Source organism: Petromyzon marinus, chromosome 54 (genome assembly GCF_048934315.1).
Source record: "Petromyzon marinus isolate PM22_M1 ecotype Great Lakes invasive population chromosome 54, UKy_Petmar_22M1.pri1.0, whole genome shotgun sequence".
NCBI lineage: Eukaryota > Metazoa > Chordata > Hyperoartia > Petromyzontiformes > Petromyzontidae > Petromyzon > Petromyzon marinus.
Genome location: NC_133720.1, coordinates 1,388,074 through 1,410,171, shown reverse-complemented (window position 1 = coordinate 1,410,171; position 22,098 = coordinate 1,388,074). Strand labels below are relative to the sequence as shown.

The 22,098-nt window shown below is 51.7% G+C and overlaps 1 long non-coding RNA gene across 1 annotated transcript; it reads left to right on the top strand.

Annotated features, from left to right (window-relative positions):
- The first annotated feature begins 3,163 nt into the window (after positions 1-3,163).
- Positions 3,164-8,138, top strand: LOC116954142 (uncharacterized). The gene is made up of 3 exons (XR_004404700.2): positions 3,164-4,434; positions 6,299-6,520; positions 7,219-8,138. It is a non-coding gene; the product is annotated as an uncharacterized LOC116954142 (long non-coding RNA).
- Positions 8,139-22,098: the final 13,960 nt, after the last annotated feature.

Genomic DNA, 22,098 nt, shown 5'->3' with positions numbered 1-22,098 from the left:
ACATCGGGGCATGCGCTAAAGACAAATGTCCCCCGTAAAGGCTCAACAGACTGTCGGGGCAGGTGCTGTTAGCGCGTGGCACCTATGAAGGCCGGCACGGCACACTAGAGGAGTGGCTGGCCAGCACCACGCCCGTCCGCCTCTGTCTCGTGCCCAGCATGTTCGAGGACACGCGCTGACAGAATACAGCGTCGCATATCCACACTCACCGATTAACGGCCCACAACCGACCGGCGCATGCAACAGCTGCACTGTTGTGTCCATGTCCCCATATCCCACCATTTCGCAGCATGTGCATCTGTACCTTGATCCCCATTTGTCCATTCCGTCTTCACCTTGCAAGCCAAGGATTTGTTACCACCTCGACAACTCTCCCCTTGTAATTTGAAATGAACACTTACTTGACGAGTGTATATATTATAAGTAATTGCGTGAATGTAAAAAAAGCACACCGCAACAACTTTGAACAAATACAAATTGTTGCCGTAATGTGGAACATTGTGTCAGTCTACTGTTGGATGAATGTCTCCCCATGCTACGTCGGTCATGGGGTGGTCCAGTTCACGTTGGTCAAGAGGACACACCAGGACAGGGTTGGAAATTGTGGTGGGGGGCGGGGCCAATCCCACCATGTATCTCCCCCCCCCCCAAAAAAAAAACTTGGGGCCCAGGGCAGTCGCCCCGATTCGCCGTACCCTAGGGACGGCTCTGGCCACTGGTGGTGTTAGCCGTGACTGGGAATTATTTATTTTCGCTCAATTCACGGGGTGTGTGTGTGTGGTTATATGAGTGCAGTGTGCGAATCGCTGCACCACCGCTCCTCTCCCGAGCAACCGCACTACATTAGGCATCTATAATTTCCAGCGTCCAAGCGAGTTGATGACAACAGGTCTCCAACATCGCAAATGAAATATCATCATCGCATTTGCACATTTTGGCGAACGTCTCATGTAAACAAATCCGCAAATTAATAATGCACACTCCAATTGGCAGGCCGACCTGCTAACTTGTTAATGATTATGAACAAAAACATTGTTATTGCTCTATTTGCATTGCAAAATAACAAACGAGCATAAACTAACGCGGAATACGACCGCTCTAGCGAATGCCAATTATCAGCGACCATGCCAATCGCGGCTGTGTGGCCCCATTAGTCGCTCGCACCCATCGCGCGCAAGTGGCGAACAATCGGCCGCGCTGTGGATGGCGGCGGCCGCCCTCTCTGCGTCTTGAGCCAGGCCGAGCTCGGCTGAGACATCGCGGGCGCAGCACAAATACAAAGTGGGGTGAGCACCCTAACTCACCCCCCCCCCCGCCGCACGCGCCTTGGCACGGCCCCCTCCCTCTGCGGCGGCGCGCACTCGGAGCGGACTCGACCATTCTGCAAAATCGGGCGGGCGGGGGGGTGCGAATGTTTTGTTCGCGTGACGCGTGCGCACGTCATGGAAACTTTCATGCCGGTATAAAACTATAAGAACAGCACGTGTTAATATGTTAGCGCAGCAAACAGAAACATGTTGGTTGTTTTAACATCGCAACACCTCTTGTATTGCCAGAGAGGGTAACAGCTATTGTTATACATCCGTATGTGGTTGTGCGGACGTTAGCGGGAGACATTTGGTATGGCGCCTGCTTTATTAATTGATTCTTCCCCCGGTATAGTGATATAATGATTGACATAATAATACATTGTGTTATTATTATTATGAAGTGTGCTATATATTGCAAGGGATTGGCACGCAATTGTTAGCGCACGGGACTTGCAATCCTCAGCTGCACGGTCCGATTCGATCTCCTGCGGCGCAGTTAACACGATGAACACGTTTCATAAAACTCCTAGCAGCCTCCCTGCGACTCGTGCAGAGGCACGTGGCGTGTGGTGGGGTCAAGCGCGGGCACTTACACCTCTTGCAGAGATGGCTGGCCGGCGTGGAAGAGTAGGCCAAGCATCCCCTGTCAGGTCGAGAGGGACTCCATAGCGCTGGTCCTAGCCAGGGCTCTCCTGCCCGTAGTGGCATCAGGTCACAAATGCAAGCGCGGAACCTTAACCAGTAACTCTCAATAATCTATCTATGTTGAACTTATTTTGCACCGTACGTAGCCAACCGTGTTAATCGGAGGTGTCCTGTGTAGACAATGCACATCTGCCATTAGGGATGCGGAGCGCCCATCGCCTGGACCAGAGCTCAACGATTGAGCAGAGACACGCTCATTGCCCTATGCTGCATTGGTCGCAAAGTAGCGGCGCGACAGATATAACAAGGTTAACACCGCGCGCGCTGATCGGATCGTTATTTCATGCTGTTTTTGTTTCGCAATTGTGCTTCATTCGTGCTGGGAGGGGGGTTGTTGTTGTTGTTTTGTTTTTATTCTGTAAATCAGAAAATATATTGCCAACATAAAATGTTAAATTTCAGTAAACCAAAAAAAAGTAGTTTCACGTTAACAGCAAGTTTCCGCAATATTGTTCCACGGACAGCGGTACACACAGAGAGCGATGCGTTCGTATCAAAGCCAGGGGCATTTCCACACTGCACGATGCAACGCCAGTGACGGATGACATCGGAGCCTCCAAGCATTGCGCATCATTCCCCTGGTGAACTCGGTCCGAATTGGGCACCGCGCTTGCATTTTGTGAGCGTCAGCAGCACTTGGGAAGACAACGACGCGCTTACTCCAACACCACCACCACCCCCCTCGGCCTTAATAGGAACTCGCAAAGAAGCGCGCGTCTGAGCAATATGCACAACTTAATAACGGGGGTGGTATCTAGACTGTGCGCATTTAGACACGAAGACAAAGTTTCCCTCGTGTACCCGACACGGACTGTTGGTGCCACGTCTATGAAGAGCCGACATGGCCAGCAACGGAGTGAGTGAGTGGTGTGGTCGGATCCATCGTGCCCTTTGTCTCTCCATACACTGATGTTTAAAAATACAAAGATCCCCCGTGTAGCCTTAACAGACTGTAGGGGCAAGTGCTGTTAGCCAGCACCTATGAACGGTACACGCGGGGATGGGTGGCCAGCACCACGCCCGATCGCCTTTGTCTCCCCAATGGCCATGTTTTCACACCGCACCAGGTACTAATTTGAGGCTGAGTCGAACTAGGGGAGACCCAGGACCGGTTCAGATATATTCGTCACTTGGTGTTGGTCGTGAGCGGGAATCGATCTCGGGTCACAGCGAAGCGTAGTGCGCTAACCGCCACACCACCGCTCCCCAGCAGTACTGCTGTTGACACACCCACACACACCCCACGAGATACACATTTAAGGCTGAGTCGCCCTAGGGCCGGCCCGGCATGACAGGTTCAGATAATCACCGCTGATGATGGCCTGGAGTCTAACGGCGCATTGCGATAACCACTGCATCACCGCTCCCCACATGTAGACACATCATGTACGGTATATTTCTACACGACTATACGTGTGGCACATACAATGGAGTCGATCGGCAGGCCGCGTGTACTGAGTTGAGTGTGGGTGCTCTCCACCGCTTCCAAGACGTCCGGCCCGCAGAGAAGAGTAGGCCAAAGATACCCACCCTCTAGAAGATTTCCCTAGAGCTCACTGCAGTGGTGGCATCTTCAGGCAGCGGTGGCGTCAGCGGGCACTTGCAGGGCTGTACCTTTACCACGACCCAGTGTGCGCGCGTCATTAACGTCACGCACTCCAAATCGCCTTTGCGTTGCTGTATCCGTGTGCACATTTAAATGGCTAAGGGGGACAATATTTACTGCGTCTCACACTGATAAGCCCTCTACTTAGGCGGCCCGTGGTCATTAAAAGCGTTAAATAAGAGAGCCATTACGGGGCTCCATATTGGAGCGCATTGCGCAGAGGGCCTTGTTAGGGCACGCGTAATTGCAGGGACAGGATTGAGTGGTGCGACTGATATCCACGGGACAGAGAGGCGGGCGGCAATGCGCGCAGGGCCTCTTGCGAGGCCCGAGGATAATAAGTAGCCTCAATTCGCTGGCCCGCTGTGAGGCGTCGCTATCCCTGAATGCTAAACTCGGAGCTGTTTTCCGTTGTATTCTTTTTTTCTCCATCTCCCGTCTCTGTCTCTCGCTCTATTTCTGCTCAGGCAGCGAGCGTAGACAAAGACGATTTTAGTTTTTTTTTAATATACACACGTTATAACGCCTCATAAGATATAACAGTGCATGGAGGCTGGAGTCAAATAATGCAGCCACAATGTTAGCCCGTTTTTTTTTTAGCTCATGCACGAGTATTCTCCACAACGACGCTGATGACTAATTCCGTGCCTTTGCTTCTGCATATTTGGTAGCCGGGCAGTGGCTGGGGCATCACCAGCACTGAGGCGGGGGTTGGTGGGTCACGTAAACGTTGTGAATCTCCCCTCGCGTGGCCGTCCAGGAGCCCATTCCCAGCCTCCACTTGGAGGCTGGGAGCACAACTCCTGCTTGCAGGTTGGTTCAACCCATCATGCTCTAGGGTGGGGTCGATAAAATTAGCACAGCTTTGCGGGAGTCAACAGTGCTTGGTCTATGGATATAGTCCCTGCCACGGGAATGTGGAATTTACACGGCTTCCTTGAGGGCACATTGCGTGGATTTTTTTCTGCAATGAAAAAGCCTTTGTGGATAGAACGTCCGTCCAGCTACATTTCATCACAGGGCTGCTACCACCCCCTTATCCGATTGCCTTAAAAGAGAAAACGGGGAAAAAAACTATAATTTCATCAACTTTGAGGTGTTTGTTCTTATATAGAGGAGTTACACATTTTATTGCAGCACAGAACTTTTGGCCCTGGATATAGCTTGCACAGCCCAAAAGTCTTCCTGTGATTACATTCAAGGCAACGGCATAAGCACGGCGCTTGTTTGTTTAAGCTTTCTGAATTAATTCCTTGAAGAAGGCAATCTCGGCCTCTCTGTAACACACACTGTGCGAATTGTCTCATCTCGCCACGTGTCTGTCGATCCGAAACTCGCCAACCAATGCACCAGGGGCAGAGATACGACGCAGTACTTCTTAGTACTGCAGCAACTACTCTCACGGAGAAGCGGAAGTTTTTACGGAGGTTTCTGGAAATAACAACAATATATAACTTTTTTAAAGCTAATTATTTGGGGATGCCACTGCCGCTGTTACTAAACTATTTGTTTTATTTAAAAGGTAAGGCCCACTGATTTATGTCGACATTTATTTTAGAAGCGACGTGGCCACAAATTATATTTCAATCAAGTGGCTTATCATCATGTGTACATTTATAGCAGCAACCAAATACTCTAAACGAGTGATGTTGATTCTTTAGAATCAGCATCACGCGTGTGGATGGAAAAAACCGGAGGACCCGGAGAAACATCTACGCGACCACGGAGAGAGAGAGACACGCAAACTCCAAGTATACAGCAGGCGTCAGGGTCGGGATCGAACCCACGACCTCCTGTGAACCAGGCGACGTTATTAATATCTTCCTACCGTGTTGTTGCCGCGTTGGCAATGATGCACAACCAACAACAACAACAACTCACTCGTCAACAACAACAACAACTCACTCGTCAACAACAACAACACTGTGGCCATAAAATAAAAACGTAATCGGCGACGTTTCGAGCAATGGCTCTTCCTCACGCAGCCCGTAGAACTACAGCCCTGCAACAGCTTGCTCACGCCACTGCTGGCGGAAGGCCTCTGAGTATTTCTGAATGAATTGTTCCCCCTGACCGGACGTCTTGAGAGAGGTGGAAGGTACCCACACTTCACCCCACCACGCCGACCTGCCCATCGACCAACTGTGCAGCATCCACGTGTTGCCCTGCCGCGGGTGGACAGAGGCAGTGGGCAGCGATTCTACGAAACGTTGCCCCAGGGTTTTAACTGGCGCGCTGGTAGATCGAAACGGCGGCACATCCCTCTCGATTGTAACAAGAAAAACAATCTACATCGTGAGAGACATCGACTTCAAATAACCGCCCCCCCCCTCAAAGCTCAATGCATAGGGATCATTGTTATTGGTGATAATTGAGCCAGTTGTATTAATTTCTAAATGTATGTCTACAGCAGGGCCAATCTCTCGACGAGAAAACAACCACTCGCGACCACTACCATCCAGAATAGACATGTTTAGGGGTTTGATCGCATACATATAAACAATGCCAGTCTGTCCGACCTTCAGAATCAGAATATGTCTTCTGCAGGTAAATGCGATGCGCTATTCAGCTCTTTTTCGCCAGACGCCCAGGAGCGCAAAGCATACGAATAGTAAACCAAAAACTCATTTAAAAATATACACATCGAAACTCAACTTTTTCGTTTGTATCTTTCCAGGTAAAGTCCACAGAGGCATGAACTTTTATGTTCAGAAGCGACCTAGCCACGATCGCGTGCTGCCACAGGGGTCCTGGCCATCGCGGAGTTGGCATGAGCTGCACGGAACGGAATCGGGGCCCCAGTGTCCAATTACTCCTCCGAGTCGCACCTCTGCGCCCGAGGCGCTCCGTGCAGCTGCACCGCAGCCCGCACTCGACACGCTACGCGCGTGGGTCCTGTGTGAGTGCCTGGGTCTCCTTTGCATGCGACTCCCCCCCCCCCCGCCACTTTATATCCTAGGTTATTCTGGCCGGTGGCTTCCCGACGCAGTTGCGCCGCCTGCGCGCTCAATAGCTCGGCCCATCCTTCTAAACAGGCAGCCGTTACCAGCTCAGCAATGCCCGGCTCTAAGGGGCCGTCCATAAATGACGTCACGCGATTTTTGACGATTTTTGAACCCCCCCCCCCTTCGTCACACGGCGTCACAAAAAGTCAGACCCCCTCCCCTCAAATATGACGTCACAAAGCTCTGCCCCCCCAATAAAAAAATAAAACATGCTTCAAATCGCTTTAAACTATTGTCATTGTAGTGCGTATTTAATGTGGCGCTGCACTCTGATGTTATAGGAGAAAACATTTATTAAAAAGTCTATTTAATTAAGCAGAACGTTTTGATTTAAAGCTTTCGTGACTGCAGGGATTCATATTCTTGGTTCTTTCGGTAAAGTCACCACGTAGAAGGGAGACAATAAAATAATATTGTTTTATATTTTTATTATTTTATTGTTTCCCTTCTACGTGACTTTACCGAAAGAACCAAGAATATAAGTAGAACGTGTTGTCTATATTTATTTAAAGTTGAGCATTTTGATGTGACGTCATATTTCTCAACCCCCCACCTCCCCCGTCACACATGTCTGCGCCCCCCCCCCCTTTAGGTGCGTGACGTCATTTATGGACGGCCCCTAAGTCCAGCGGAGATGCCGCACAGAGCGAGGGAGGAGACGTGTGGTGGACTGCGGTTCGAAGATGGTGGCGGTATCGACTGTGTTGTCATGGTCGACGTCGTTCTACGCACCCACGCGCTACAGCCACCGTGGGAGTTGTTGAGTTCGTGGCGGCCTGCTGCCTGCAACCGCGGTTTATGAGATGCCCTCTGGGATATGGCGAGGAGCGGCAGTCATAGTTCATTTATAGTTTCATAGTTTCATTTATTAGGTATAGCCCTGTGAGCCATTCGGCTCTTGAATCGCGTGCAACCGCAACAAACAAAAAAACATTGAACAAGAGAAACATGAACAGTCGCGCCCCTGCGTGCCAATGAACGCCCACGCGTCCGCTCCCCGTTGCTTTCATTGCGCGGAACCACGCCAGTAGCCACGTCTCTGCTACCCAATGCATCGTGCCAGCAAACATTTGTATATATGGATAACGAAAATTTTGACTGAATATAAATTAAGTTGTCTCATCATGCGTTTTGATTGGAAGGGTTTGCCGCATCTCCGATTAGCGCGGTCGGTTAGGTATGGTGCGAAAGAAGTTCGACCTGCGTACATCGTTCGGTACTCAAGAGCTGCTTAATATTTTTTTAATTAGATTCTCATCAGGCTCCATTGCGTTAAGTGCTGACTCCAAGCGCCGTTCACTCTGTCCCTCTGGCCTCTGTTCATGCGCTATGAACGAGAGACCCTGATACAAAAACGTTGCCAAATATATATTTATTTTATTCTGCTACACATCATTTTAAGGTCACAGTGTTGTTGATGAGTGCGTTGAGCTTTTTGTTACCCAGGGTTTGTGCCCAGGTTGGATTAATACAATAATAAATATTAGTTTGGTGTAAGCTAAACCTAGCATGCGTTAAACCTTTTCTTGATTTTTTTTTAAGTTTCCACGAATTGCATCCCGATTGTGCTCTTGCTGTCATGACGAATTCCATCCCAGAATCCTCCCAGAGCCGTGCAACCTGTCCTGTTCAGAGAGGCTCGCGACCGGCTCAGATAACCTGCACCCGTGTTGGCCCTGAGCGGGAATCGAACTCGGGCCTCGGCGTTCATCGTACGGCACGACAACCGTTACGCCGCCACTCCGCGTACAACACGCGCTGCAATAAGGCGCAAGTCAGAATCCGCTGTCCTGTGGCCTCTTGGAAGCCAAACTCAAACCCCGTGCTTCGGGCTTGCCACTCAGGAGAAGGTTAACAGTTATATTGGATTCCACGGGATTTCTTCCGCCCGTGGTTGACGAAATGTCAGTGGCCTGCGCAGAGATTGAGAGAAGGCTCGCTTGCCCTTAAACGAGCATCCCTCTATTTTTTTTTGGGGGGGGAGGGATTTTTGTTTTCGTTTTAAACTGAACCCTCTACTGCAGTGGTACCCATTATTGTTTTAGCTGAAGGCTCCGTGATGGAAAACAGGGCAGGCTGCCCTTTATCAAATCTGATTGGAAATCTCGTGGCCAGGAATCGCTAGGGTGCTTGCTTGCTTGCTGCTGTTGTTTCTGTTGCTGATGTGAGGCTGCAAGGCGCCCAAGAGATGGCGGTGCTGCGTGCCACCACTCACAATCAGAATATTGATTTATACTGGAGGAATCGGATGAGCTATAAAGCTCTTTTTCACGTGGTGGGGTTTTCCTCCGAGGTGTCTCCGATTGATTTCAATCGTTGAATATCCCAGCTCCTAATGCGTGTGTAAATAATAAATACTCGCCTTTTGCCCGTCCAAGGACGGGTGCATTGCAGTAAATCTGAACCTTGCAAGCGAAAAGCAGACCGTGACGTGATATTCATTGCATCAATTCGTGTGCAGTTTGTAAGGCCGCGGTGACGCAGACTTATTTCATTTACAGGTTATTACCCCTTGTTCATCATGACGTCCTTTTTACTTTGATGTCTCAACAGCGTTACGGAGATCACGTGACGTGAGGGCTCTGCCTGTGTCGTGAAGGTTGTAGGTTGACGCCGAGGGCGGGGGAGGAGGCGCCCCCCCCCCCATGTGGAGTGACGTCACTCGCCAATTATCAATGGCGGGGGGGGGGGGTGTTCATTTCGAAGATGTCACCTCTTCATGATTATTAATGAGGGGGGCTGTTCGATGTGGAGTGACGTCACCTGCTCATGATTATTAATGAGGGAGATGTCCATGTGGAGGACGTAACCTCTTCATGATTATTAATGAGGGGGGCTGGCCGACGTGGAGAGACGTCACGCGCGGGACACACGGAAATTCTTGGCTCATCACGATAGTCAATGTTACCAAACCTGCGGCTTACCGAACCGAACAAAAACCGCTAAGATGCAAATTGAACCAATACGACATTAATTGTTTTTTTTTAATCAGCTTTACTTTTTCCCCCATCACTGAATCGAATGAAAAACTAACGGCTTTTGTTTTTTAAACGATACTTATAATTGCTGCTCTCATTTCTCTTTAACGGCCCACGCGTGGCATTTCCATATACGCGATAAATTTGAAGCGAGCATGACGACACATCTCCCGATGGTTTGATTTTACTTCAGTGATCTAGTTGGGACTTTAATGAGGCGGCACGGAAGATGTGGGAGGGCGATGGCGATCGCCTAGAAATGTTCGCAGAGGCAATTAACGGGGCCTACAAGGGAAACACGAGAAAATAAGTTCTGAAAAGTGTGGATCTTCTGAAGTTTGGCCGGCTCGTTTAGAGAGGCAGCGGTGGCTGCATTATCTTTTTTTTTCATTCACCATCGCCGCTCGAGAACATGGGACGGGAAGCTAAACAGGCTGGCTAATGAGAGACGAGACCACGCTCGCCAAAAACCGCTCTCACATCTGGCCGACAGTCCTCGCCTCCCCACGGCTGTCTTTTAGATAACGAGACGCCAATGACGTGGCACGACAGCGCTGTTCGCGTGTTTATGTTTTGTTTTGCCGGGGGAGGAGGGGGTGGGTTTCTGGGTGGCAGGGTTAAGAGTTGGGCGCGTTGTATGTTTTGCTTCATCGCACGCTCGCTCGCTCTCAAAGGTTAAATTTCTAGAGATAAACGCGATGCCCTTTTGGGCTCCATCATAAATTAGCATGATCTCGATTTATTGTATCGTCTGGAAGCCACGCCAAGCGCGATCCCGCCGCTCGGTCGAGAGTCTTTCCTCGTCGCCGCTTGACAAAAGACGACATGAAAATGAACGCGGATGCAAATCCCTTATCCCTTATCCGCGGCTTTACCCGTGGCCCCTTTTAACGTCGCTCGCTTTACGCGGTGATTTACCCCTTCGCGTTTTAATGTCCAAACGGTTTGCACCGCTCGGGCTGCTGCTGCTGCTGATGTCGCCTCGTGGTCGATTGGCGATCGTAGCGGGGGTGGGGTGGGGGGTGATCCAGAATTGGCCCTTGGTGTGCTTCTTAGACAATTTCCCCCCCCCCCTTCCCCACTCCTCGGCGTTCGAGAGAAGCGGCACTCTCCCCTGTCGACGACGAGTCCGCACGTCGCGTAGCTCGGTCCATTGCGTGGGTTGGTCGACCCAACGTTGCAATCTACCTACGGTGAAGTGTCGCGTGTCTGCCCTGCTCGATGAATCACCAACTCGCACCCAGTGTTTGCGTGCGTGGTGTTGACCGTGATTTTCTGTAGACGGTCGCGCGTCTGACCTGCTCACATATCCGCCGATAATTAACTCCCCAGCGATACGCGCCACTTCCCTGGCACGTTCTGTGTTTAGTTACTTGGGACCCTTTAAAACTGGGGTACGCCCCGACAACCATGTATCCCGAAGGTGGGAAACCCCTCCACTGCAAGCCACGAGCCTTGAAAAGGATGCACATTATCGGATGAACGAATTTCCCAGACGCTCCCACTGTTGACTTGCACGTGCCAAGCGATGCAGCCCCCACTCACCAGCTGGTATTCATTCGTTCATTTTGCTCACCCCGGGGAGAAGATTCATGTCTCCCCCTCACTCCGTGTCTGTCTTGGGGGGACGGGGGGGGGGGTCCTTTGACCATCCCTCACCACACAGGTGGGTGGGTCAGTGGGGGAGGAGCTATTCAGATATAACTCGCCACTCACGTCAGAACAACTGGGTATTAAATGCACTGGCGAGCATGGCGTGTCACCGTGTAGCAACAGCACCAGCAATACCAACAGCACCAGCAACACCAGCAGCACCAGCAACACCAACAGCACCAGCAACACCAGCAGCACCAGCAACACCAGCAGTACCAGCAGCACCAGCAACACCAACAGCACCAGCAGCACCACCAACACCAGCAGCAGCAGCAACACCAGCAGCAGCACCACCAACACCAGCAGCACCAGCAACACCACCAACACCAGCAGCAGCACCAGCAACAGCAGCGGCACCAGCAACACCAGCAACACCAGCAACACCAGCAACACCAGCAGCACCACCAGCAGCACCACCAACACCAGCAGCAGCAGCACCACCAGCAGCACCACCAACACCAGCAGCACCACCAACACCAGCACCAGCAGCACCACCAGCAGCACCAGCAGCACCACCAACAGCAGCAACACCACCAACACCAGCAACACCAGCAGCACCAGCAACACCAGCAGCACCAGCAACACCACCAACACCAGCACCACCAGCAGCACCAGCAGCACCACCAACACCACCAACACCAGCAGCACCAGCAGCACCACCAACACCACCAACACCAGCAACACCAACACCACCAACACCAGCAGCACCACCAACACCAGCAACACCAGCAGCACCAGCAACACCACCAACACCAGCACCACCAGCAGCAGCAGCAGCACCAGCAGCACGTGAGATGACGGCTCACCTCGGCCTCACTGAGCCCTACAAACAAACGAGCACGGCACCGCGGCGTACCAAAGAGGGCTCAGCGCGCACGCCATGATGAGAGAGGCGCCACGTCGCACGGCGCGCAGAAGCCCGGTTCGCTTTTGAGCGACAACAAAACAAGAGAAATGGGAAAAATCTCGTGGGCTCGCGAGCGTTTGGAGGAAGACGATGACGGGACATCGTGGCGGGCCTCCCGCCTCGCCGTGTGATCGTCCGCGCGTTGTCAATCACCGTGCCCGCCGAGAGAGGAGGCCCCTGCCACCGCAACCCCGTGGCAGGGGCCTCGTTTCAATGACCCACTGGCTGCGAAGTTCCGCCCGAGTTGGTATTGTTCTGTTGAAAGCCGCCCTCCCTTAAAAGGGCTGACTTCCAATTGAAAAGTTGTTCATCTTTGCTCCGGAACTTTTCGCCGGCACCACGTTAGAGGGCAAATGCAGGCAGCCCCCCCCTCCAGGAAACTTTCCCGAGTATTAAATTACCAAAAAGGGCTCTGATGTGAAACTAGATTTCGTAATTTAAAGGCGAGGCTGGTGGTAGGCACGTGGGAGACATGGGCCAAGTAGCGTGCGAGGGAGTGTGTGTTTTGTGTGCCTCAAATATTGGAAGAAGTCACCCCCTGTGAGTGGCTGGCTGAGGTGCCATCTACTGAGGAAGTATTGAAGGCGATCCGGAGTCTGAGACCAGGAAAGGCAGCGGGCAGAGATGATCTCCCAAGCGAAATGCTGAGGGAGGGTGGCGTTTGTGCACAGACTGCCCTATATGACATCATAACAACAGTCTGGACCACTGGACGGGTTCCGCAGGATTGGAAGGATGCCCTGGTGGAAGGGGGACCGCACAGACTGTAACAACTACAGGGGCATCTCACTCCTCAGTGTGCCGGGAAAGGTCCTGGCAAAAATTATTCAGCATCGCCTTGCCAGGCACGCTGAGGAGAGGCTTGTGGAGCCCCAATGCGGTTTCAGGAAAGGGCGGTCCTGCACAGATGCCATATTTTCTGTCCGTCTGCTACAGCAGAGGTGTAGGGAATTCCAACAAGACCTACATCTCTGCTTTATTGACCTGGTCAAGGCCTATGATACCATCAGTAGGCCTGGGCCCTGGGTCGTTCTTCGTGCTTTTGGAGTACCTGACCCTCTGCTCACGATCATTAAGGACCTTCATGATGGTGAGCGGGCCCGGGTAAAACTACGTGGCCGGGAGTCAGAGCCATTCCCTGTACACCTTGGGGTGCGACAGGGATGTCCTCTGGCTCCCACATTATTTAACATCTATTTTGACCACGTAGTTCGTGAAGCCTTCAATAGCTGTACCGGGGGAATCTCCATTTGGTACAGATATAATGGGAGGCTAATCGATGCCCGGGTGCGGTCAAGGGATGGCTCCCTATTGCTCAACCACGTTATGTATGCTGATGATTTGGTAATAGCTGCTCAGTCAGAGGAGGAGTTGGAGACGCTGCTGCTGAGACTGGAGCGTGCCACTAAGAGGTGGGGCCTTACCATCAGCCCCACCAAAACTAAGCACCTGCCTGGGTATTTTGTACCATCGGACACTCCACCCCCACAACTCCCAATCGGTGATGGGGCAGTTGTGGAGAGAGTGAAGAGTTTCCCATACCTGGGCAGTGTGCTTATGACTGGCTCCAGTTTAACAGCAGAGGTCTTACTCCGAATCAGTCGAGCGGCAATATCTTTTCATCGGTTGCGTAACGCTGTGTGGAAGCTACCTGGTCTGTCGCTCCGCACTAAGCTTCAGGTCTTCTCGGTCACGGTCATTCCCTCCCTTCTCTACGCTTGCGAAACGTGGACCCCCCTAATGGAACATCTTCGCCGGTTAGAAACATTTAGGCTGGCCTGCCTACGATCCATCCTGGGTTTAACCAGACTGGATTGTGTGAGGAGCTCACAAATCCTTGAAAGATCTGGGCAGGGTCCCATCGGTGAGCTCCTCCGGCAGGCAAGGCTGCGATGGCTGGGTCATGTAGCCCGCATGCCCAGCCACCGCATGCCGAAACAGCTTTTGTTTGGCCGGATTGAGGGGGCTAAGCGGGCGCGGCACGGGCTAGAGAAGAGATGGAGTGATGTGGTACAGGAGGACGTGGAGCTGAGTGGACTTGCCGATGACTGGTACCAGCGGTGTCAAGATCGGCCTCTGTGGAGGAGGCTCGTGAAGGATGCTACTGGGCAGTTGCAGGCAGTCGCCCTCCAACAACAACGGAGGGCGGAGGAGCGACGCTCACAACAACGAGCGGAGCGCCGGGTGGCTAAAGCACAGCAGGTTGGCACAGTAGGGGGCACAGGTGGTGCATCAGCCAGTCATCTCAGTCAGTCGACCCGTGGCACCTGGGTCTGCCCAGTGACCTCCTGCCAGCGGGCGTTCGACACTTCACGTGGCCTCACGGTGCACATAGCCTGGCACAAGCGTCGTGGTGACGTCACCGCCACTTAGTGGCGAATGGCGGTTGTTGTTGTTGTTTTGTGTGTGTTGTGTGTGTGTGTGTGATGAGGCCTGAGTTTGTATATATGTGTGTATATATGTTGAACTTCTTTCGCACCGTACGTGGCCAACCGTGATTCGCGCCTCCCGCCCACCTTCGAGAGGGCCTCGTTGCATCTCGCGCTAGAGTCGAGCGCTCCCACGGTCGCCACAGCGCGCCGCGGCCAATGCATGGACAGCAACACGAAAAACGTCCGCGAGCCGGCAGTAATAGGTGATTGCAAATTCACTATTGTTGTTATTATGACGCTTGTTCACCCCAGGAAAGTCCCGGTGAGTCTCTGGGCTCTTTTACAGGAGGGCCCTGGCCACGTTCGTCGCAGTAGTGAGCGATACTGTTGCTGCTGCTGTTGCTGCTGCTGTTGCTGCTGTTACTGTTGCTGCTGCTGTTGCTGCTGTTACTGCTGCTGTTGCTGCTGCTACTGCTGTTGTTGCTGCTGCTGTTGCTACTGCTGCTGTTGCTGCTGTTACTGCTGCTGTTGCTGCTGCTACTGCTGTTGTTGCTGCTGCTGTTGCTACTGCTGCTGTTGCTGCTGTTACTGCTGCTGTTGCTGCTGCTACTACTGTTGTTGCGGCTGCTGTTGCTACTGCTGCTGTTGCTGCTGTTACTGCTGCTGTTGCTGCTGTTACTGCTGCTGTTGCTGCTGTTGATGCTGCTGTTACTGCTGCTGCTACTGCTGCTGTTGTTACTGCTGCTGTTGCTGTTGTTACTGCTGCTGTTACTGCTGCTGTTGCTGCTGCTGTTGCTGCTGTTGCTGCTGCTGTTGTTACTGCTGCTGTTGCTGCTGCTACTGCTGCTGTTGTTACTGCTGCTGTTGCTGTTGTTACTGCTGCTGTTACTGTTGCTGTTGCTGCTGCTGTTGCTGCTGTTACTGCTGCTGTTACTGCTGTTGCTGCTGCTGTTGTTACTGCTGCTGTTGCTGTTGTTGCTGCTGTTACTGCTGCTGTTGCTGTTGCTACTGCTGCTGCTGTTGTTACTTCTGCTGTTGCTTCTGCTGCTGTTGCTGCTGCTGTTGCTACTGCTGTTGCTACTGCTGCTGTTGCTACTGCTGTTGCTATTGCTGCTTCTGTTGTTGCTACTGCTGCTGTTGCTACTGCTGTTGCTGCTGGTGCTGCTGTTGTTGCTATTGCTGCTGTTGCTACTGCTGCTGTTGCTACTGCTGCTGCTGTAATCCCGACATTTGGAGGAGCGCGCTGGATGTGACGTGGCGAGAGATCGTGAAGAGTGGAGGACAGCGATGGGGGAGAGGCGTTTGCCCAGCGCTGGTGGACGTGAACGGCTGACACGGGAGAAGGCACGAGGCTGAGAAGAGCGCGGAGTACGCCAGGGGAATCTTGTACACGGGGATTCATCGTCGTCTCTTCAACGTTATTAGCATGAACACCGCGTGCTTAGATGGCAAACGGTTGCGGCCACTGCAATCCGCAATCGAGGTTTTTTTTGTTTGGGGGGGTGGGGGGTGTTATAACGCGTGAATATAAATACGTCGCGAAACCCACCACCAACCCGACACAGACAGTTAGTAAAGTAAATACACAGCATCTACAACATTAAATCTTGACTTAAAGCTTCCGTGACTACCGAAAGACCCAAAGAACATCCACAACATTGTAAATTCACAACATTGTGGGCTTACTCTCCAACACACTACCGGTGTGCTGTATCAGTAAGGAATTCGCACGTTTTGTTTACGCGACAGACCTTAATAATTGACTGTGTCGTGTGGTGCCGGGTATTACCGACACATTTAGATCTTTACGCTATCTAACTCAAAAAATGGACAGTATTGGTCGCGAAAGCCTACTGCGTCTCAAGCCATTGCAATGTCGACCGGTGGGTAAGGAATCATCGGGAGGCAGCCACGCAGGCCCCGGAAACTGCCTTTGGATGTGCGGTGGAGGCAATGCGATTGGACGTTACAGCCTAGTAAATACATCGACGCCGTTACGTTGAATTAAAACTGCAAGCAATTTCAACCACCGAACGATGACGTACGTTTAGAATTCAAGCAGAATCCGGTGGAAGCGGCGTCCTGTAGGGGAGGGATGGCGGAGCGGTGGATGAAGTGGGTGCTACCCCACTCCCTGTTGAAAAATATCCGAGTTTGCTTTTCATTTCGTGGTTGTTGTTTTGTTTTGCTCAAAATCCTATGGGAAGTGAGCGTACGTGTCTCCCGGATAATAGCATCGCATCCCCTCTCAAGCCTCCGTTGGTGATGGAAGTAAGGAAGCAAAGTCTGGAAAGCCTTCCCGTATAACAACCAACAAACACTACACATGGATAACTATAAAATGACTTTTTTAAAAAAAAAAATCCACTGCAAACAGCATTGGAAGGAATCAGCGATGGGATATCTAAAACGCAAACAGATTTAAGAAAGCCAGAAACTTGATTGAATTGATTTGCAGTCGGAGGTATAGATGGGGGGTGGGGGAGAGATTCACAAAGCAATATCATCCCAGATAGTTGTATTTATTATACATTATTTCATGTTTTTATATAAATATATTTTTCACTCATTCATCTGACCGCGAGTGATGTTGCTCCGTACGCCTGAAAATCCTTGAGTGAGCAAATGTTAAAGCAACCTCGGCTTGTGAAGGGCGGTCCTTGCATCGTGCGTGTGCCTTGCGATATTTCCGTTTCATTAGTGGGGAAATGTGTTTGGACTGGGTTCACCGTGCTCTGATTAAAGAATATTACATCTCTGGGCAGGTTAAAGCCCCCTTCCCACCCACCCACCAATCGTAGTGTTTTGCTAAAGACACAGGGAAAAAAAGCATAATAGAATACTTGTGGTTTCAATAAACAAGTAACAATACATAGGAAAACGCATTAAATTATAAATTGAAAACGTAGTATGTTACACCAGGTTATGATTCTCCTTGTATTTTCAGTGAAAAGAATAATAAAAAATAATAATATTCCGATTGATACTTGTGTTGTGTGTGTATACACTGCTAAATGTAACGTGGGGAGCAGTATAGCGTTGTAGCGGTTAGCGCGCTGTGCGACGAACCCGGCAACCTAAGATCAATCACCCGCTCACGGCCACCATCGGTGACGAGTATCTGAACAGGTCCTCGGCTTCCCCTTAGGTCGACTCAGCCTCAAATGAGTACCCGGTGAGGTGTGTCATCATCGCCACTCGGGGCGTGGTGCTGGCCACCCACCCCCTCGTGTTCCGTGCCGGCCTTCAAAGCCGCTCGCTCACACCAACTTGTCACCAACAGCCGGGTTTTTTTGTGTCATCCTTTGTGTAGTACAGTGCTAGGTTTCTCCTCGGTCAGCTCGGCCTTAAATTAGTATCTACCCAGTAACCATGCCAACGTTCGGCCAACGTTAAGCACGTGGTGGGAACCGTCGGACCAACGACGTTCCACATCGACTGGGTTCGTGAATGCTCATTTGATGAACGAACACAATGGTCAGTCCCCTTCCCCAGCTGCAATGGGCATTGTCCACGCGCGAAGTGAGTCTGCTCCACGTGACAATGACTGGGCCGAGGCTGACAACGCGCCCCACTGCCACGTGTCACCGTCCTAACGGCCGTCACGTGTCACCGTCATCACCCCCGCAGCTGTCACCCGGACGGCTCCAGCGGCGACAAAGTAAAATCCGCGGGGGCATCTCTCTTCGCCGCCAGTCGCGCGAGAACGGGCCCAGACTGAGCATGGCTTTTTTTTCCTTTAATGAATAAATAATTTGCTCGGGGAGCGGTCCGCGAGCCGGCGGTTACTTCCAGTTTTGAAAATGAAACAAATTCATCGTATGGGTGGTTTTGTTTTTCAGATTGGTGGTGTGGGGTTGGGGGGACGGCGGTGCAAATAAACACACGGGTCAAGGTGCAGCCCGTGCCACTGCCGTGTGGCACGGTAGTGGCACGGCAGTGGCACGGTAGTGGCACGGCAGTGGCACGGCCTCCACGACCCGCGAGAGCCGTCCAGAGGATTCGGCGCGTCGCCGTGGCTAGGAGATGTTAACTACCTCGCCTGGTATGCAGGAGGTCGTGGGTTCGATCCCGACCCTGACACCTGCTGCTGTATATTTGGAGTTTGCGGTGTCTCTCTCATCATCATAACGGTGGCTAGGAGATGTTAACTACCTCGCCTGGTATGCAGGAGGTCGTGGGTTCGATCCCGACCCTGACGCCTGCTGCTGTATATTTGGAGTTCGCGGTGTCTCTCCCATCATCATAACGGTGGCTAGGAGATGTTAACTACCTCGCCTGGTATGCAGGAGGTCGTGGGTTCGTTCCCGACCCTGACGCCTGCTGCTGTTTATATGTGAAGTTTGCGTGTCTCTCTCATCATCACGGTGGCTAGGAGATATTAACTCCCTCGCCTGGTATGCAGGAGGTCGTAGGTTCGATCCCGACCCTGGCGCCTGCTGCTGTATATTTGAAGTTTGCGTGTCTCCCTCTCTCTCATCATCATCACGGTGGCTAGGAGATGTTAACTACCTCGCCTGGTGTGCTAGAGGTCGTGAGCTCGATCACGACCCTGACGCTTGCTACTGTATACTTGGAGTTTGCGGTGTTTCTCTCTCGCGGCCAGCCATCTCAGTCAGTCGACCCGTGCCACCTGGGCCTGTCCCGTGACCTCCTACCAGCGGGCGTTCGGCACTTCACGTGGCCTCAAGGTGCACATGGCCTGGCACAAGCGCCGTGGCGACGTCACCGCCACTTAGTGGCAAATTGCGGTTGTTGTTGTTGTGGCGTGGACTTTTCTCCGGGTCCTCCGGTTTTTTCCCTGCACATTGAGAATCGACGTCAGCAGGCGTGTCGAGTCGATCTGGCTGCTGCTGTAAATTTCCACAGGAGGACGACGATAAGCCACTTCACTTGTGATAGCCAGGTCGCTTCTGACAACAACAAAAAAGAGCAATATAGCTCAGCGAGCCTTACCTGGTGAAATTAAACAAACAAAAAATAGTTCAGTTCAAATCGTTTATATGTTGGCCTTCTCTCTCCTGACGCCGCGAGTGGAGAGACGACATGAGAGGAGATTCACAAAGTGGAGCGGTGCGCAGCTGATAAGAAATCAGCGGCAGCAGGAGGAGCAGGCCTCTGACCCGGTGGAGATAGAGCGGGCGCACGGGATCGATAGCGGGGTTATTCCTGGAGCAATTTCAATGTTTTTATTATTATTTAGATTTCCACTGGAGGCTGTGGATGTTGATCAGCTGTTGGCCACGTGGCCGCGAAGGATGTGGAACGATAGCGGTCGATATGTCGCAAATGAACGGTTGTGGGGGGCGGTGGAGGGGGGGGGAGAGAGTCGATTGATGGCGGTGACAGCGTCTCGAAGGAGGCACGCGTGCGACCACATTAATTGGAGTTCCCGGGGTCATCTCAAGCCCACGGTTTGTTCAACGCTTGAATATTTGCTTACATTTCTGTGCTTAATAAAAAAAAAATAATACGACATCCGCGTTCGTGCGGAGGAAGGAATAATCATTTTAAAAATATGCATATATGTGTTGAAGTATTCCTCAATTTTGTTGAAGTATTCCTTTGTATATAAATACATATGTATAAATATATATAATAAATATATATTTATATACATATATAAAAAGGAATACTTCAACAAAATTGAGCAATTTAAAGGGAGCGATTGAGTTGAGTCAAGCCCCAAGCTGCAAATTGAACTCGTAACTTTCTCAATGTGAAAGTAAGGCGGCGTAGGCCCTCGCAACCGATACGGTTTGCTGATTAATTATTGACTTTTGGGATCAGATCACCGCGTGAGTAAAACGAGTGTCGTCCGCCCTCCTCCACCCCGACACTGGCAATTAATGAATATTTTATTGTATTTCTACCTATGTGACTTTACCGAAAGAACCAAAAGGAATGAATGAATCAGGAACGACGCAGGCCACGGTGTGTAACGCTCTCCACACGTGACCTGGTGTAGCTGCCGAAGCATCATGACATGGGCCACGTTTGTTCCCGTGTCGGGTGGAAGAGGGCTTACCACACAACATGTTACTGTCTCAACGTCCAACGACCACGTCACTCGGGACAGATCGTGGGATAATTCCTGCACGTTTCAAAAAGTAATCATCTCACTTCCGCTGGGACGAGACCGCGTTGTGATGAACCCCCTCAGCTCACATCCCCGCACGGAGTCGTGGTCCCCAGAGTGCAGCGAATCGTGGCGACCGCCCTGGGCCCCACGCTCTTGGGTCGGTGGACACGTGGTGTGAGCTGCCCCGGGCCCCCGCATCCTCGCCCTCTCCCCCTCCCCTGCTATGGACGGACCTGTCCCGACGTTTTAGGTTTTTCAAACGGGCAGGACGCCTCGCGAGGCGACATCGCGGATGAGAGTCGGGAGCGGCGACAGAGCAGGCAGCCAACGGAGGGGAACGTCGCCCCGAGCGGACTTCGGCCGGGGAGACACAGCAATGAGATCGGCGCAAGTGTGAGATGCTAAGTGGATCGTTACGTTTTTATTGTTTTTATTTGACCAGGCAAAGCGCGCTGAGCTATTAGCTCTTTTGCAGAGGCGATCTGGTTAATATCATCACATGTTGGAATTTATGGTCGCAGCCAAATCATGTAAACGTGTCTTGATTCTAAATATAGAGGGGGGGGGGCAGAACGGGAGGTACCCGAAGAAAAATCCACGCGACCACCACGGAGAGAGAGAACACCCGGATTGTGTGTGTCTGTGTGTGTCTGTGTGTGTGTGTCTGTGTGTCTGTGTGTGTCTGTGTGTCTGTGTGTGTCTGTGTGTCTGTGTGTGTGTGTCTGTGTGTCCCCGTGTGTGTGTGTGTTTGTGTGTGTGTGTCTGTGTGTGTGTGTCTGTATGTGTGTGGGGAGCTGTTAGCGCGCTGCGCTATGAACCTGGCGACCCGGATTCGACTCCCGCTAACGGCCAAAACCAGTGACAATTTTCGGAACCGGTACTGGGCCTCCCCTAGGTCCATTCAGCCTCAAATAAGTACCTGGTGTGGTGTGTAAACATCGCCACTGGAGAGACAAAGGCGGTCGGGCGTTGTGCTGGCCACCCACCCCCTCGTGTACCGTTCCGGCCTTCATATGGGCTCTATAGGGGGGTCTTTGTGTGTGTGTATCTGTGTGTGTTTCTGATATCACTCGCCACTGATGCTCGCCGTGGTCGGGAATCGCCATGGGGTTTCCTGGGGCCGTAGTGCCCTGTGCCACCTCTCCGCTAATGGTCCCCGTCTCGGAAAATGAAATGCAAAAACGAAACATTTGGAAGACCGCAAAATAAATAAATAACTAGCATAAACAAAACATATTTAAAGCGTACTCTCACGCGTAATTGTTCATTTACCACCAGCACAGTGACTCAGACGCCCCGTGGGGATCACGTTGTCTCATTTATGGCGGAATAATCACCTGGAAATCATTCTGTGAGTTTGCCAAAGGGCACCGCCGGCTTATTTATTTATTTAACTTCTCTTTCCTCGTCTCCCCTAACGAGTGGCCATGGCGTGTGGCAGCTGTGATGGTCCTGGCGTCTCGTGCCCCCCTCCCCCGCT